The following is a 14,820-nucleotide window of genomic DNA, read 5'->3' on the forward strand; positions in this document are numbered from 1 at the left end:
AAGCGGGATAAAAACTTACGGAGATTTTTTGGAATACATGTGAATTTTGGGAAGTGGAATCAACGCGAGACGATGCCCGAGGGGACCACGAGGGTGAGGGGCGCGCCCCAGGGGGTAGGGCGCGCCCTGGGCCCTCGTGGCCACTCTGTAAGGCGGTTGGTGCCCTTCTTTCGCCGCAATAAAGCCAATATCTGGATAAAAATCGTGTCCAAATTTCAGCCCAGTCGGAGTTATGGATCTCCGGGAATTTAAGAAACGGTGAAAGGGCAGAATCGGGGAACGCAGAAATAGAAGGAAACAGAGAGACAAATCCAATCTCGGAGGGGCTCTCGTCCCTCCGCCGCCATGGAGGCCATGGACCAGAGGAGAAACCCTTCTCCCATCTAGGGGGGAGGTCAAGGAAGAATAAGAAGGGGGGCTCTCTCACCCTCTCTCTCGGTGGCGCCGAAACACCGCCGGGGCCATCATCGCAACAACGATCTACACCAACACCTCCGTCATATCACCAACATCTTCATCACCTTCCCCCATATATCTATAGTGGTCCACTCTTCTGCAACCCGCTGTACCCTCTACTTGAACATGGTGCTTTATGCTTCATATTATTATCCAATGATGTGCTGCCATCCTATGATGTCTGATTAGATTTTCGTTGTCCTATCGGTAATTGGTGAATTGCTATGATTGGTTTAATTTGCTTGTGGTTATGTTGCTTTCCTTTGGTGCCCATCATATGAGCGCGCACATGGATCACACCATAGGGTTAGTTGTATGTTGATAGGACTATGTATTGGAGGGCAAGAGTGACAGAAGCTTCAACCTAGCATATAAGTTGATGCATACGAGATTGAAGGGGGACCAATATATCTTAATGCTATGGTTGGGTTTTACCTTAATGAATGTTAGTAGTTGCGGATGCTTGCTAATAGTTACAATCATAAGTGCATAGAATTCCAAGTCAGAGATGACATGCTAGCAGTGGCCTCTCTCACATAAAACTTGCTATCGGTCTAGTAAAGTAGTCACTTGCTTAGGGACAATTTCACAACTCCTACCACCACTTTTCCACAGCCGCTATACTAACTTTATTGCTTCTTTACCTAAAACGGCCCCTAGTTTTTATTTACGTGCTCTTTATATTCTTGCAAACCTATCCCACAACACCTACAAAGTACTTCTAGTTTCATACTTGTTTTAGGTAAAGCAAACGTCAAGTGTGCGTAGAATTGTATCGGTGGTCGATAGAACTTGAGGGAATATGTGTTCTACCTTTAGCTCCTCGTTGGGTTCGACACTCTTAATTATCGAAAGAGGCTACAATTGGTCCCCTATACTTGTGGGTTATCACCAGCTATCATGGAATTTCTGCTGTGCGACGAGTCTTTTTAGCGACCATACGTAGAAGCGGTTAACCTCCAAGAACTATTGGCTGCAACCTGTTGGTACCTGTGGTGGCAGAGGTGGCAGATGTTCCAAGGCGAGGAGGTTCAACCTCTAGGAAGAACAACTCCAACAATTTGTGCGCTAACCTTGAATTATAATCGAGCAGTGAGAAAAGCTACTTTCTCCAATGGTGATTACGCGGGCTCCTGTGGTATGGTAGTGTGTGATCACAGAGGGAAGTTCCTTGCGGCGGCATCGGCAAAACAGGAACATGTGGTAGACTTGGTGTCAGCGGAGGCTGCCGCACTCTTCGAGGGTCTGAAATTGGGGCAGAGCATTGCATGTTCAAACATCCTGGTATGAATGGATAACATCATCATAGTGGAGGCACTTAATCAAAACGAAGGACACTCGGTGGTAGCAGCTCTTATTTTAGAAGACTGCCGTTTCATCTTATGTGATTTCAGGAAGGTGACTATTGAACATTGTAATAGGGAGTCGAATGTAGTTGCTCATGAGATAGCTAATTGGGGTCGTGTTAATCCTCCCACTGTTTGGACGGATGAACCCCCAACTTTTCTGGTTAAATTTTTAGTAGGATGTTTTTCAGTTATGAAGATTGTGAAGGGTGCTTTGCGTAACAAAATTGATGATGATTACACTACACCACGGTAGAGCTTCCGTGACACACCAATGTGTCGGCATAGGGTACCTTTGCCGACAGTTAAGTTGTAGCTAACACCAATGCTGACAGAAGATGAAAGAGTCGGAGGACTTGCTGTGGGCAAAGGTATTGCCGACAGTTATTTACTTCCCAACACATTTTTAGTCAGCATACACCCTACATACGCCGACAGATGGTATGTCCACATACACCCTACATATGCCGACAGTTTATCAGACAACATACACCCTATCTATGCCAACAGATAGCGTGTCCACATATACCCTACCTATGCCGACACTTTATTAGCCACGTACACCATATCTATGCCAACAAATAGTCTATCAACATACGCCCTACCTACGCTGACAGATAGTGCTTTTGCCGACTAATAAATTGCTGGTAAAGTGATGTGCAGCCAAACAATATATACAAGCTCTAAACAGATTCAATTATTATCCCCACATCCAGAAGCAGGTTCAAGATGAACACATATTGTACAACAATGAAATATATTCACAAACGTTCATATACATTGAACACAAGTTGACAAACACATCAATCTTGACAAAGCATAGTTTTTACCATCTTAATAATCACCCAGAACACACAAGTCACAAAAAGATAGCATTATTTGCTGGTATGAGAAACTTCAACTAGATGATCCAGTACACACAAGTCTGTATCCACATGCACAAAATGCAAGCTCCAAAATAACCAAATCACCAAATGGTCTACAACACATAAGATCCATGATTACAAGTTGGTTGGTCCATAAACGCTGCAAAGTCATCACGTCCATGTGCACCAGTTGGCTAAGTACCTGGAATTTTTGACAAAAATTTGTCAAGAAAGTGTAATCAGCTCAAGTTGTTCAAAACTCATTTATGGATTAACACAGTCAATCAATAAATCCTCATGATATCAACGGCTCACATGGTACTATACAGAACTATGTTCATGTGCTTGCAGTTTTATCAACAATGAAGGTATTGACCATCTGAAACAGAGATCATACAACCCAGTAGCTTATTTTATAGTCTATTACATAAGCATTCACTGAAGAAAAGACAAACTCCTTCGCAACCTCTCTAGATTTTTCATGATTAAGAGCTACATAACCTCCCACGGGAAAGAGGAAGCGTCCAGTACGGAAAAACAAAAGAAGAGTCCGGCACCTAACTCCCCACGCACAAGATAAGCGCCCTAGCATGTGAAAGAAAAAAACAGCCTGGACTCCTATTTGATGTGTCCTGTGGATTTAAAAAAAATACTAGCTCTACCAAATAGATAGTCCGAACATTAGCGTTCTATCATAATACAGTCTGTATTGCTTAGTGCGTCATGTTTAACTCAGACATGGGTTTCACAAAAAGAATAGCTCTACCAAGTAGATTTGCACTTATACAAATCAAACTTATAGTGACGACAATGATATTAGGAGATACTTTTTTTATCTAATGAAGTATCTCTCTTCGCATTCTTTTTAAAAATAAAGCATGCCTACAATACATTTGTTTTCAACATAGTGCAGACACACACGCTCATACATACGCACATACACGTATCCATATAAACGCACGCACGCGCACCCTACCCCTAACCACCCAATCACATGTTGGTTCGCACCTACAATAGAATTTTAACTATAATAAATCATGCATGGACGACTAAGTACCAAAATATGTGCGCTTAGTGTCAACAATTTATGTTCTATCATCATGTTATGTACAACAATACCATGTAGGCTTATGTTGCATTGCCATGCTAGGTAACCAAAGAGGTGCAGCCGTGCCAACAAAGATCTGGATACCAGCAAAAGCATCTAGACTTATGACACCAGAATATTTTTCCTAAAAAACACCAGGATCATATTTCATAGAAATACAAACGCATACCAAGGGATCACTTTGAACTCTAGGAAAAAATTCAACAGACCCATGCATGGACATGTATATAAATTGTCTAACAGTCAAATACCTATAAAAGGGAGACGCTCATGGACAACCGCATACTACTAATCAGCAAGGCATCTCTCGCTGCAATCATTGGCCTATTTTCATTCACGTTGCAACCAATTAGCTTGGCCAAATGGATGTGTAAACTGGATTGGTTGGCTTTGGGAAGACCCCTATTGGTTCAGGCCCCTATTGCTTCTGTTCTAATACATAGTTGCTTTGGCAAGACATTAGTATGAATAAAGCCGATAAATATAGTATGCATGCAGATAGATCCTACATACAGAGAAACAAATCATGTCATCTTGTAACTTCTAAACACACTAAAAGGCTAAAGGAATACCTTAGAGATAATTGACCATGATACCTACACTTTGTTCAATGCCCTTCTCGGATTTGTCATCCATCCAGTTTATTCTCTCAACCATCTACCATAAAATAAAAGTGGTGTTCAGCTATTACGTAATGCCCAGTGAATTGATTCAAATACCGGTCATGAGTTGCACAAACATTAGCAGAGCATTTCCTAATACAACCAGTGAGCCACAGTTACAACGGCTAGTGTTGGTAGTAGTGAATTTAAATTACACATGACGCAATCACAGGACAAACTGAGCCATTCAGTTGCAAACTACGCTCTACACTTTGAAATAAGCCATTTGGGGTGCAGATACATACTTAAATGGCAAAGAGCTTGGTGTTCAAGTTGTGGGAGTTGTGCCGAATGTGGATTGGTCGCAGACACATCTCAAGGTTGTTCTGTATATCCCACCCACACTATCAGATCAGCTGAAACAAAGCAGCCCAATTTCAGATTAGAGAGTTAAAAGTAGGCACATAAACCATAGCAGTAGTATAAGGGGCTCATGGAGAGTAAGAAGAAGAACCAGTGCCTATTCAGTTCCAAGTGGACTCGCCACGCGTTGACTGAAAAATAGCTCATCTGCCAAGATAGTAAGGTGATACATATTAAAATTGTTTGTGATAAACTGAACCTTCATTTCTTGGGCCTAGTTTAAAATGATGGACTAGTTGAACTGGTTAACAAAAAGGAAATCCTGGACAAGCATCAGGATGGCAAAATGATGGATCCATCCATTCCATTTGCTGACTTACCACGTCATATCCTCAAATGGCTTGTATAACATAAATGAGGGCCCAACGGTGCCAGCGGCATGCCTCTAGCACAAGCTGAAAATAAAACAATGAAGCTTATCATCATATAAACTCCGCCTATGTTGTCTCAACATAGCCGGTCCCAAGCCCGGGTAAAGGAGGAGGGTTGTGATAGGCTTGGCGAGCCAACGTAAAAACTCAGCCACTCTTATGGAGATGAAACCCAAAATATTTTCGTTGGGGCGTAACCCTCTCAGCGACGCGCCACATCGGAACCCGGGTGTGGTGGAAAATGGGCAAGGGCCGGGCCGTCACCCCCAAGTGGCGCGCCGTATCTTGATCCGGATACGGTGGCAAGTGAGCGAGGATCGGGTCGTCGCATCCTTAGTGGCGTGCTACATCGGCGCCCGGATGTAGTGGAAAATGAGCAAGGGTCTTCGCATTTGACTCGACGAGTGCGAAGGGTAAGGAAGCTAGCCGAGCCTAGGAGGATTCGCTTAGGTAGCTGGAACGTAGGGTCTCTGACAGGAAAGCTTCGGGAGCTAGTTGATGCAGCAGTGAGGAGAGGTGTTGATATCCTTTGCGTCCAAGAAACCAAATGGAGAGGACAAAAGGCGAAGGAGGTGGAGGATACTGGCTTCAAGCTGTGGTACACGGGGACGACTGCAAACAGAAATGGCGTAGGCATCTTGATCAACAAGAGCCTCAAGTATGGAGTGGTAGACGTCAGGAGACGTGGGGACCGGATTATCCTGGTCAAGCTGGTAGCTGAGGACTTGGTTCTCAATGTTATCAGCGCATATGCCCCGCAAGTAGGCCACAATGAGAACACCAAGAGGGAGTTCTGGGAAGGCTTGGAAGACATGGTTAGGAGTGTACCGATTGGTGAGAAGCTCTTCATAGGAGGAGACCTCAATGGCCACGTGGGTACATCTAACACAGGTTTTGAAGGGGCGCATGGGGGCTTTGGCTATGGCATCAGGAATCAAGAAGGAGAAGATGTCTTAAGCTTTGCTCTAGCCTACAACATGATTGTAGCTAACACCCTCTTTAGAAAGAGAGAATCACATCTGGTGACTTTTAGTAGTGGCCAACACTCTAGCCAGATTGATTTCATCCTCTCGAGAAGAGAAGATAGGCGTGCGTGCCTAGACTGTAAGGTGATACCTGGGGAGAGTGTTGTACCCCAGCATAAGCTGGTGGTTGCTGACTTCCGCTTTCGGATTCGTGTCTAGCGGGATAAGCGTGCCAAGGTCGCTAGAACGAAGTGGTGGAAGCTCAAGGGGGAGGTAGCTCAGGTGTTCAAGGAGAGGGTATTTAAGGAGGGCCCTTGGGAGGAAGGAGGGGATGCGGACAATGTGTGGATGAAGATGGCGACTTGCATTCGTAAGGTGGCCTCGGAGGAGTTTGGAGTGTGCAGGGGAAGGAGAAGCGAAGATAAGGATACCTGGTGGTGGAATGATGATGTCCAGAAGGCGCTTAAAGAGAACAAAGATTGCTTCAGACGCCTATACCTGGATAGGAGTGCAGACAACATAGAGAAGTACAAGATGGCGAAGAAGGCCGCAAAGCGAGCTGTTGGTGAAGCAAGGGGTCGGGCATATGAGGACCTCTACCAACGGTTAGGCACGAAGGAAGGTGAAAGGGACATCTATAAGATGGCTAAGATCCGGGAGAGGAAGACGAGGGATATTGGCCAAGTCAAATGCATCAAGGACGGAGCAGGCCAACTCTTGGTGAAGGACGAAGAGATTAAGCATAGATGGCGGGAGTACTTCGACAAGCTGTTCAATGGGGAGAATGAGAGTTCTACCATTGAACTGAATGACTCCTTTGATGAGACCAGCATGCGTTTTGTGCGGCGCATCCAGGAGTCTGAGGTGAAGGAGGCTTTAAAAAGGATGAAAGGAGGCAACACGATGGGCCCTGATTGTATCCCCATTGAGGTGTGGAAAGGTCTCGGGGACATAGCGATAGTATGGCTAACCAAGCTTTTCAACCTCATTTTTCGGGCAAACAAGATGCCAGAAGAATGGAGACGGAGTATATTAGTACCAATCTTCAAGAACAAGGGGGATGTTCAGAGTTGTACTAATTACCGTGGAATTAAGCTGATGAGCCATACAATGAAGCTATGGGAGAGAGTCATTGAGCACCGCTTAAGAAGAATGACAAGCGTGACCAAAAATCAGTTTGGTTTCATGCCTGGGAGGTCGACCATGGAAGCCATTTTCTTGGTATGACAACTTATGGAGAGATATAGGGAGCATAAGAAGGACTTGCATATGGTGTTCATTGACTTGGAGAAGGCCTATGATAAGATACCGCGGAATGTCATGTGGTGGGCCTTGGAGAAACACAAAGTCCCAGCAAAGTACATTACCCTCATCAAGGACATGTACAATAATGTTGTGACAAGTGTTCGAACAAGTGATGTCGACACCGATGACTTCCCGATTAAGATAGGACTGCATCAGGGGTCAGCTTTGAGCCCTTATCTTTTTGCATTGGTGATGGATGAGGTCACAAGGGGTATACAAGGAGATATCCCATGGTGTATGCTCTTTGCGGATGATGTGGTGCTAGTTGACGATAGTCGGACGGGGATAAATAGGAAGTTAGAGTTATGGAGACAAACCTTGGAATCGAAAGGGTTTAGGCTTAGTAGAACTAAAACCGAGTACATGATGTGCGGTTTCAGTACTACTAGCTGTGAGGAGGAGGAGGTTAGCCTTGATGGCCAGGTGGTACCTCGGAAGGACACCTTTCGGTATTTGGGGTCAATGTTGCAGGAGGATGGGGGTATTGATGAAGATGTGAACCATCGAATCAAAGCCGGATGGATGAAGTGGCGCCAAGCTTCTGGCATTCTCTGTGACAAGAGAGTGCCACAAAAGCTAAAAGGCAAGTTCTACAGGACGGCGGTTTGACCCGCAATGTTGTATGGCGCGGAGTGTTGGCCGACTAAAAGGCGACATGTTCAACAGTTAGGTGTGGCGGAGATGCGTATGTTGAGATGGATGTGTGGCCACACGAGGAAGGATCGAGTCCGGAATGATGATATACGAGATAGAGTTGGGGTAGCACCAATTGAGGAGAAGCTTGTCCAACATCGTTTGAGATGGTTTGGGCATATTCAGCGCAGGCCTCCAGAAGCTCCAGTGCATAGCGGACGGCTAACGCGTGCGGAGAATGTCAAGAGAGGGCGGGGTCGACCGATTTTGACATGGGAGGAGTCCGTTAAGAGAGACCTGAAGGATTGGAGTATCGACAAAGAGCTAGCTATGGACAGGGGTGCGTGGAAGCTTGCTATCCATGTGCCAGAGCCATGAGTTGGTTGCGAGATCTTATGGGTTTCACCTCTAGCCTACCCCAACTTGTTTGGGACTAAAGGCTTTGTTGTTGTTGTTGTTTAAGCTTATCATCATATAATTATATGCCAGTGATAAACTTGCATGGAGCCACATACTGAATCTAAAGGATTAGGGAGTTGTGTTTTTGTTCTTCTATTCAGATTGGCCAAACAAAGGTGAAGACATGACATAAAGCATAACCATGTTGTAGATCAGCAATCAAGCTTACATGGCAACAATAAGATCCAGTGATAATAAGTTCCCAAGGTTTACATAGGATTTAGGGTGTAATATTCAGATGTTTCAAACAAGTGTTAAAACAGGACACCAGACCAACAATTTCCTACATGTCCATTCATTTTCACAATGACATATATATGCCATTGTCTCGATGACATTTTATATGCCAGTGTCTTTCTTGTGTCTCCAAATTAAAATCAAGGTTCACTTTTATAATATATTTTTGAACTTCACGCACCAACAGAAGTATTACTGGATGCCTAACAAAATAGTCGCACAACACAATTAACCAAATAAAGTAGCTGAAAATTTTCACAGAGAACTAAATGCATTAATAGTCTGCAATGACAACAATAGTGCATCAACATTAGAGTTAAACCAGATCCATAACAGAGTAACTGAAAATTTTCAGATCCACAACATTTTTAGAGAAATAAAGCATCACATAACAGACAAGAGCTTGTCAGACCAAACTAATAGATATAACCAACTAGGCAGGCACATGAGATGGCAGAAGATAATTTTTCCTGCGATGCAACATACCACATATGGAATCTTTCCCTGAGAGGAAGAAGAGGAGGGCGCTGTCTTGGTCCTTCCAGAGAGGAAGAATAGGAAGGATCTTTCCCCGAGAGGAGGAAGTGGAGGGCGCTGTCTTGGTCCTTCGAGAGGGCTAGCGGTGGTCGGTGAAGGCCCGGGTGGACGGGGCTGTCGGTGGCCGCGTCACTAGGGAAGGCATGCATCGATGTGGTTAGGGGATCTGGGTTATGCTCACCGCCGGCGGTGGGGACTCGGGCAGCGAAGGAACAAAGGAAGGTAGGCGATGGAGGGGGCCGGGAGCTCGGGGCTATGGCCGCCGGTGGCGGCAGGGACATGTCCGAGGACGGAGACCCCGAGAACGGCCGCAACGGAAGTTGGGGGCAGGGGCAGAGTGGATAGGGTTAACGCGAGTGGATGTGAGGCTACGGGTTCCTTTGGGGTTGAAAACTAGGCCGGCCGCACTGAAATTTTTGGGCTCTCGCGCCTAATTCACGCGGCAATTGTTTGGCCTTTCCTTGCTTGACACGTGTCCACATACGCCGACACTTAATCTGTGTCCATACACCCTAGCTACGCCGACATATATTATGTCGTTAAGCACATACCTACGCCGACATAAAAACTATCAGGACGTGCACATCTACCGACAGATGCTATGTCACTGAGTGGTTGCCGACATATACATTGTCGTTGCATGATTTCCGGCACATAGTGTGTCTATTATGATGTACATTGGCCGACAAATGATCTGATTACAAAGCTTCAAAGCTACGGGGACATATCTCCTGTAGAGATTAATAGACCTTTGCCAACAAAAGTGTGTCACCTAACCTCTACCGTGGTGTAGTGTTATTTGAGCCATAGCCTAATTTGCTTCGTGGAAAATGGACTGCTGGACGAAATTGCTTATAAAGTGATTCTTGATCGTTTCCATAAGATTAAAGATTGTCGTGGGAGAAATGTATTGTAATGATCCTAAACCTTACACCTCTTGTGTGTTTACCATTTCCATTAGAATTTACCGAAAAAGGCTTTCGCCCCGCTTTATATATAAAGCACTTGCCCAAGCCAACAGTACAAAGGTTCACACACTCACACACAGGTCTACACCCAACAGGGGCACAAAGCAGGACCACACACAAATAAAGGGGTTCATGCTGAGGGCACATCTCAACAAGCCCAAACACAAAAAGGAACGACATCATCTAGTCGGGCTCCGGCGGTGGCGGCGGAAGCGGAGGCGCCAGGTGGAAGGCGAGCGATCGAAGGTCGGCGAGGAGGGTGTTGATGACGTCCCGGTCCTGAGGGCGGCTAAGCGGCCGCCAAAGCTGCAAGTACCCACACATTTTAAAAATGGCGTCAGTAGCGCGACGAAGAGGGATTTTCTGGATGACGAGCTTATTGCGAACGGTCCAAAGCGTCCATGCGAGAACTCCAACGCAGAGCCAGCGAATGTGGCAGTGGCGGGGAGGGGAGTTGTGGCTTTCCGCAAGGAGGTCGGGGAAGTTGGAGTTGCACCATTGTCCACCGACCGTCTCGCGGAAGCAGGACCAGAGAAACTGTGCCGCATGGCACGTGAAGAAGATGTGGTTAGCATCCTCCGCGGTGCCGCACAGAGGGCAGAGCCCATCTCCGGGTCCGTTGCGCTTGAGGACTTCGACACCCGAGGGGAGGCGGCCACGAATCCACTACCAAAGGAAGATCCGAATCTTCAGAGGCAACCGGATGTCCCAAATGAGCCCAAAGGGCTCGGGGGCGAGCGAAGGCGCGATGGCCGCATAGAGGGATCTCGTAGAGAAACGTCCGGAGGCCTCTAGGCGCCACGAGATGGCGTCCGGGGCGTCAGTAACGCGCATCGGGAGAAGGGCGATGTCCTGGAGTAGAGAATCCCAGGCGGCCACTTCAAGGGGCCCGAAAGGGCGACGGAATGTGAGGCACCCTAAGTCAATAAGGGCCGTCTCAACGGAGACCCGAGGGTCAACAGCAATGGCGAAGAGAGCAGGAAAGCGGGCGGCCAGAGGGGCGTCCCCGAGCCACCGATCGAACCAGAACAGGGTCGCGGACCCAGTTCCAACCGAGATGGACGTGCCGATACGAAGCACGGGGAGCAACTGCACGACGGCCTGCCAGAACTGGGATCCGCCCGACCGTTGACAGAAAGCTAGGGGCTGACCACGAAGATATTTGCTGCGGATGATGGTGAGCCACAGGCCTCCGTCCCCATTGGCGATGCGCCATAGCCACCGGGTCAGGAGGGCGATGTTCATGCGGCGGGAGGACAGAATCCCAAGACCCCCCTGGTCTTTTGGTTTACAGATGTCCGGCCAACTCACCATGTGGTACTTCTGCCTGTCATCGTCGCCAGCCCAATAGAACCTGGATTGGTATTTGGCTATTTCCGTGTGCAGCGTTTCATGGAGGCTGTAAAAGCTCATGAGGAACCAAAGGAGGCTGGCGAGTGAGGAGTTGATGAGGATCACCCGAGCGGCCTTTGATAGCCAACGCCCTTTCCAAGGTTCGACACGGTGTTGCATACGGGTCACCGTAGGACAGAGGTCCGCCACGGTGAGGCGCGAGTCACTAATGGGGATCCCCAGGTAGGTCGTGGGGAAGGACCCCAGCCTACAGTTCAAGCGATCAGCAATAGATTGGGCCTCCGGCTGAGGGTAGCCAAGGACCATCACCTTGCTCTTGTCGAAGTTGATCGTAAGGCCCGACAGCTGCTGGAAGCAAAGGAGGAGGAACTTCAGGTTAGCCACGTCCTGATTTGAACCTTCTACCATTATTATGGTGTCGTCCGCGTATTGCAGAAGGGAGACCCCACCCCCTCCAGCTAGGTGGGGGACAATGCCATGGATATGGCCAGCCCCCTTAGCCTTATCCAGGATGGCGGCCAGAGCGTCGACCACCATGTTGAATAGAAACGGCGAGAACGGGTCTCCCTGACGGACCCCACATAGGGTGGGGAAGTAGGGCCCAATCTCGCCATTAATGTTCACGGCCGTCCGCCCACAAGAGACTAATTGCATCACGCGGGTCACCCAGCGGTCATCAAATCCCTTACATAACAGTACTTCCCGAAGGAAGGGCCAATGGACAGTATCATACGCTTTGTGGAAGTCGAGCTTCAGGAATACAGCCCGAAGATGCTTCACCCGGACCTCGTGGAGGACTTCATGGAAGACCAACACGCCATCAAGAATAAACCGGCCTTGAATGAAGGCCGATTGGTTCGGATGAGTGATCGAGTCAGCCAGCAGGGTCACCCTATTGGCGTACCCTTTAGCCAGAATCCGAAAAATCACATTGATCACAGTGATGGGACGGAACTGACGGATATCCGAGGCGCCGGGAACCTTGGGAATGAGGGTAATGATCCCATAGTTCAGGCGTCCCAGGTCCATGGCCCCTGAATAGAACTCCTCGAACAGAGCCATGACCTCCGGTTTGATCACCTGCCAGAAAGTCTTAAAGAAAGCAACCGGCAGGCCATTAGGGCCCGGGGCCGAGGCAGGGTTCATGCCTTTAATGGCAGCGAGCACCTCCTCCTCGGTGAAGGGGGCAACTAGGGCCTCGTTAGCTACGCCGGGCACCAACTGGGCCCCCCTCCAAATATCAGGGGCGAGACTAGCCCCACCCCGAGGGGTGGGGGTAAAGAGGGCTTTGTAAAAGCCGTCGACATGGGCCCGAATGGCCGCAGGCCGGACGAGGGGGGCGTCATCCTCCCAAAGGCAGTGGATGGAGTTTCTACGACGGCAGCCATTCGCGATCACCTGGAAATAAGCGGTGTTCGCATCCCCGCGGAGTACCCACCGCTGGGTACCGCGCGCCCGCCAATAGGCCTCCTCGTTGGTATAAATGGTGGAAAGCTGATCCTCAAGATCATATCTCAGCATCCACTCATCCGGAGAGAGCCCCGAGGAGTCAGCCCTAGCATCCAGGGCTTGAATAGCCAGCAGGAGCGACTTTTTACACTCACGGAGGTCCCGGCCAAGGTTGGCCCCCCAGCCCTTCATGAATTGGCGAGCAAGCTTGGCGTAGAAGTGCCACGAATCAACGGCGGACATGGCGCGATGAGGGGAGGCGCGGGCAAGCTCCCACCGAGCCGAGACCGCATCATGAAGCCAGCTTGGTTGAGCCAATAGGGCTCAAACCGAAACCGCGGCGGGCAGGCGGGGCGCTCATCCGCGGAGGAGAGGAGGAGAGGGACGTGGTCCGACCCAATGCGGGTGATCGCCCGCAGCGAGGTCAGGGGGCACCTCAATTCCCATTCCGGGGAAACTAGGACACGATCCAGGACGGATCGTGTCGGGTCAGCCTGGCGATTAGTCCAGGTAAATCTCGCCCCCGTTCTCTCGATCTCCCGGAGGCTAAGCTCCGCGATCCAGTCGTTGAACAACTGCATCCGGGGGAGGTTAATCCTATCATTATTCTTCTCGTCCGGAGACCGGATGAGGTTGAAGTCTCCGCCCACCACCACGGGGAGGAGGGAGGCGGAGAGCTTTTGGCGCAACTCCGCGAGGAAGGCCGAGGACCGGCGGTGGTCCGCCGGACCATAGACAATCACAACCTCCCACTTGAAGTTCAGGGCTCGCTCAAACACTTCCATGCTAACGAAAAATTCACCCCGGTCCATGCCGCCCACCTCGAAAGTGGCATCCTTAACCCCTAGAAGGATGCCACCGGAGTGACCTGAGTTCCCACTAGAAGGGAGCCAGTGCCAGGCGAAAAGGTGGGAGCTGAGACCGTCAAGCTCAGGAAGGGAAAAATCAGTGCGCATGGTTTCCTGGATCGCGATGATGTCAATGTGTTCGTCGCGCACATACTCGACGAGCTGGCGGCGCCGGCCATCATGGCCGAAGCCGCGGATGTTCCAAAAAAGGGCCCGCATCTAAACCCCCATCGAGGGGCTGCTTGATCCCAGAACACGAGACGCGCTTTGAGCGCGCAGAGCGGCGGTGCGGGAGCGAGTGCGCCCACGGATGGATCCATCTACCACCGGAGGGATCTGAGCGGCAGGGGTAGCCTGATCCTCGGGGGCCCTACGGAGGCGAGCACGAGACTCGGCCAGCTTGCCATCTAATATCTCGCGAGCTCTAATGGCCGCGATCTGTTCTAAGGGGGGACCCACTCCCCCCCTAAAAACAATGGCCGAGTCAGTGGCCACCTTGGCCAGGTGTCAGATAGGCACGATCTCAAGCGCTGAAAAGGAGCAACTGGAAGGACTAGGAAGGGCGGAATCCACACCTGACTCGAGGTTCCGGGCAGCCGCCCGGATCTCCGCCCGCTCGGCGATGGACGGGACCGTCGCGTCGGCCGGGCGGGCCGCATCGAGGCGGGCGCTGCGGCGGGACGCAGTCACCGGCGTCGAGGAGGATCGGGCCCGCCTGGCGTAGGCCACAGTCGGAGGAGGAGCCGCAGAGCCAGGTGAGGAGACGGCCACGGCCACAACTGCAGCCGGGGAGGCCGGGGGGGTGGGGTGGGCGTCAGCATCCACCAGTGGGGAGAGCGGGGCGACAAGCTCCAGGGTGTCGCCCGACTCATCCCCCGCGGGTGAGGGGACCGG

At 49.6% G+C, this 14,820-nt stretch overlaps 1 long non-coding RNA gene across 2 annotated transcripts; it reads right to left on the reverse strand.

Moving 5' to 3' along the window:
- Positions 1-2,621: 2,621 nt before the first annotated feature.
- On the reverse strand, positions 2,622-9,568 carry LOC119297536. Of its 2 annotated transcripts, XR_005145670.1 has the most exons (5): positions 9,258-9,568; positions 5,122-5,196; positions 4,684-4,948; positions 4,349-4,433; positions 2,622-2,870 (listed from the first exon to the last, which is right to left on the reverse strand). It is a non-coding gene; the product is annotated as an uncharacterized LOC119297536 (long non-coding RNA). The 2 variants fall into 2 exon arrangements; XR_005145671.1 differs by lacking the exon at positions 4,349-4,433.
- Between the last annotated feature and the right edge of the window lie 5,252 nt (positions 9,569-14,820).

The sequence above is a fragment of the Triticum dicoccoides genome, chromosome 5A (assembly GCF_002162155.2).
Source record: "Triticum dicoccoides isolate Atlit2015 ecotype Zavitan chromosome 5A, WEW_v2.0, whole genome shotgun sequence".
Taxonomy (NCBI): Eukaryota; Viridiplantae; Streptophyta; class Magnoliopsida; order Poales; family Poaceae; genus Triticum; species Triticum dicoccoides.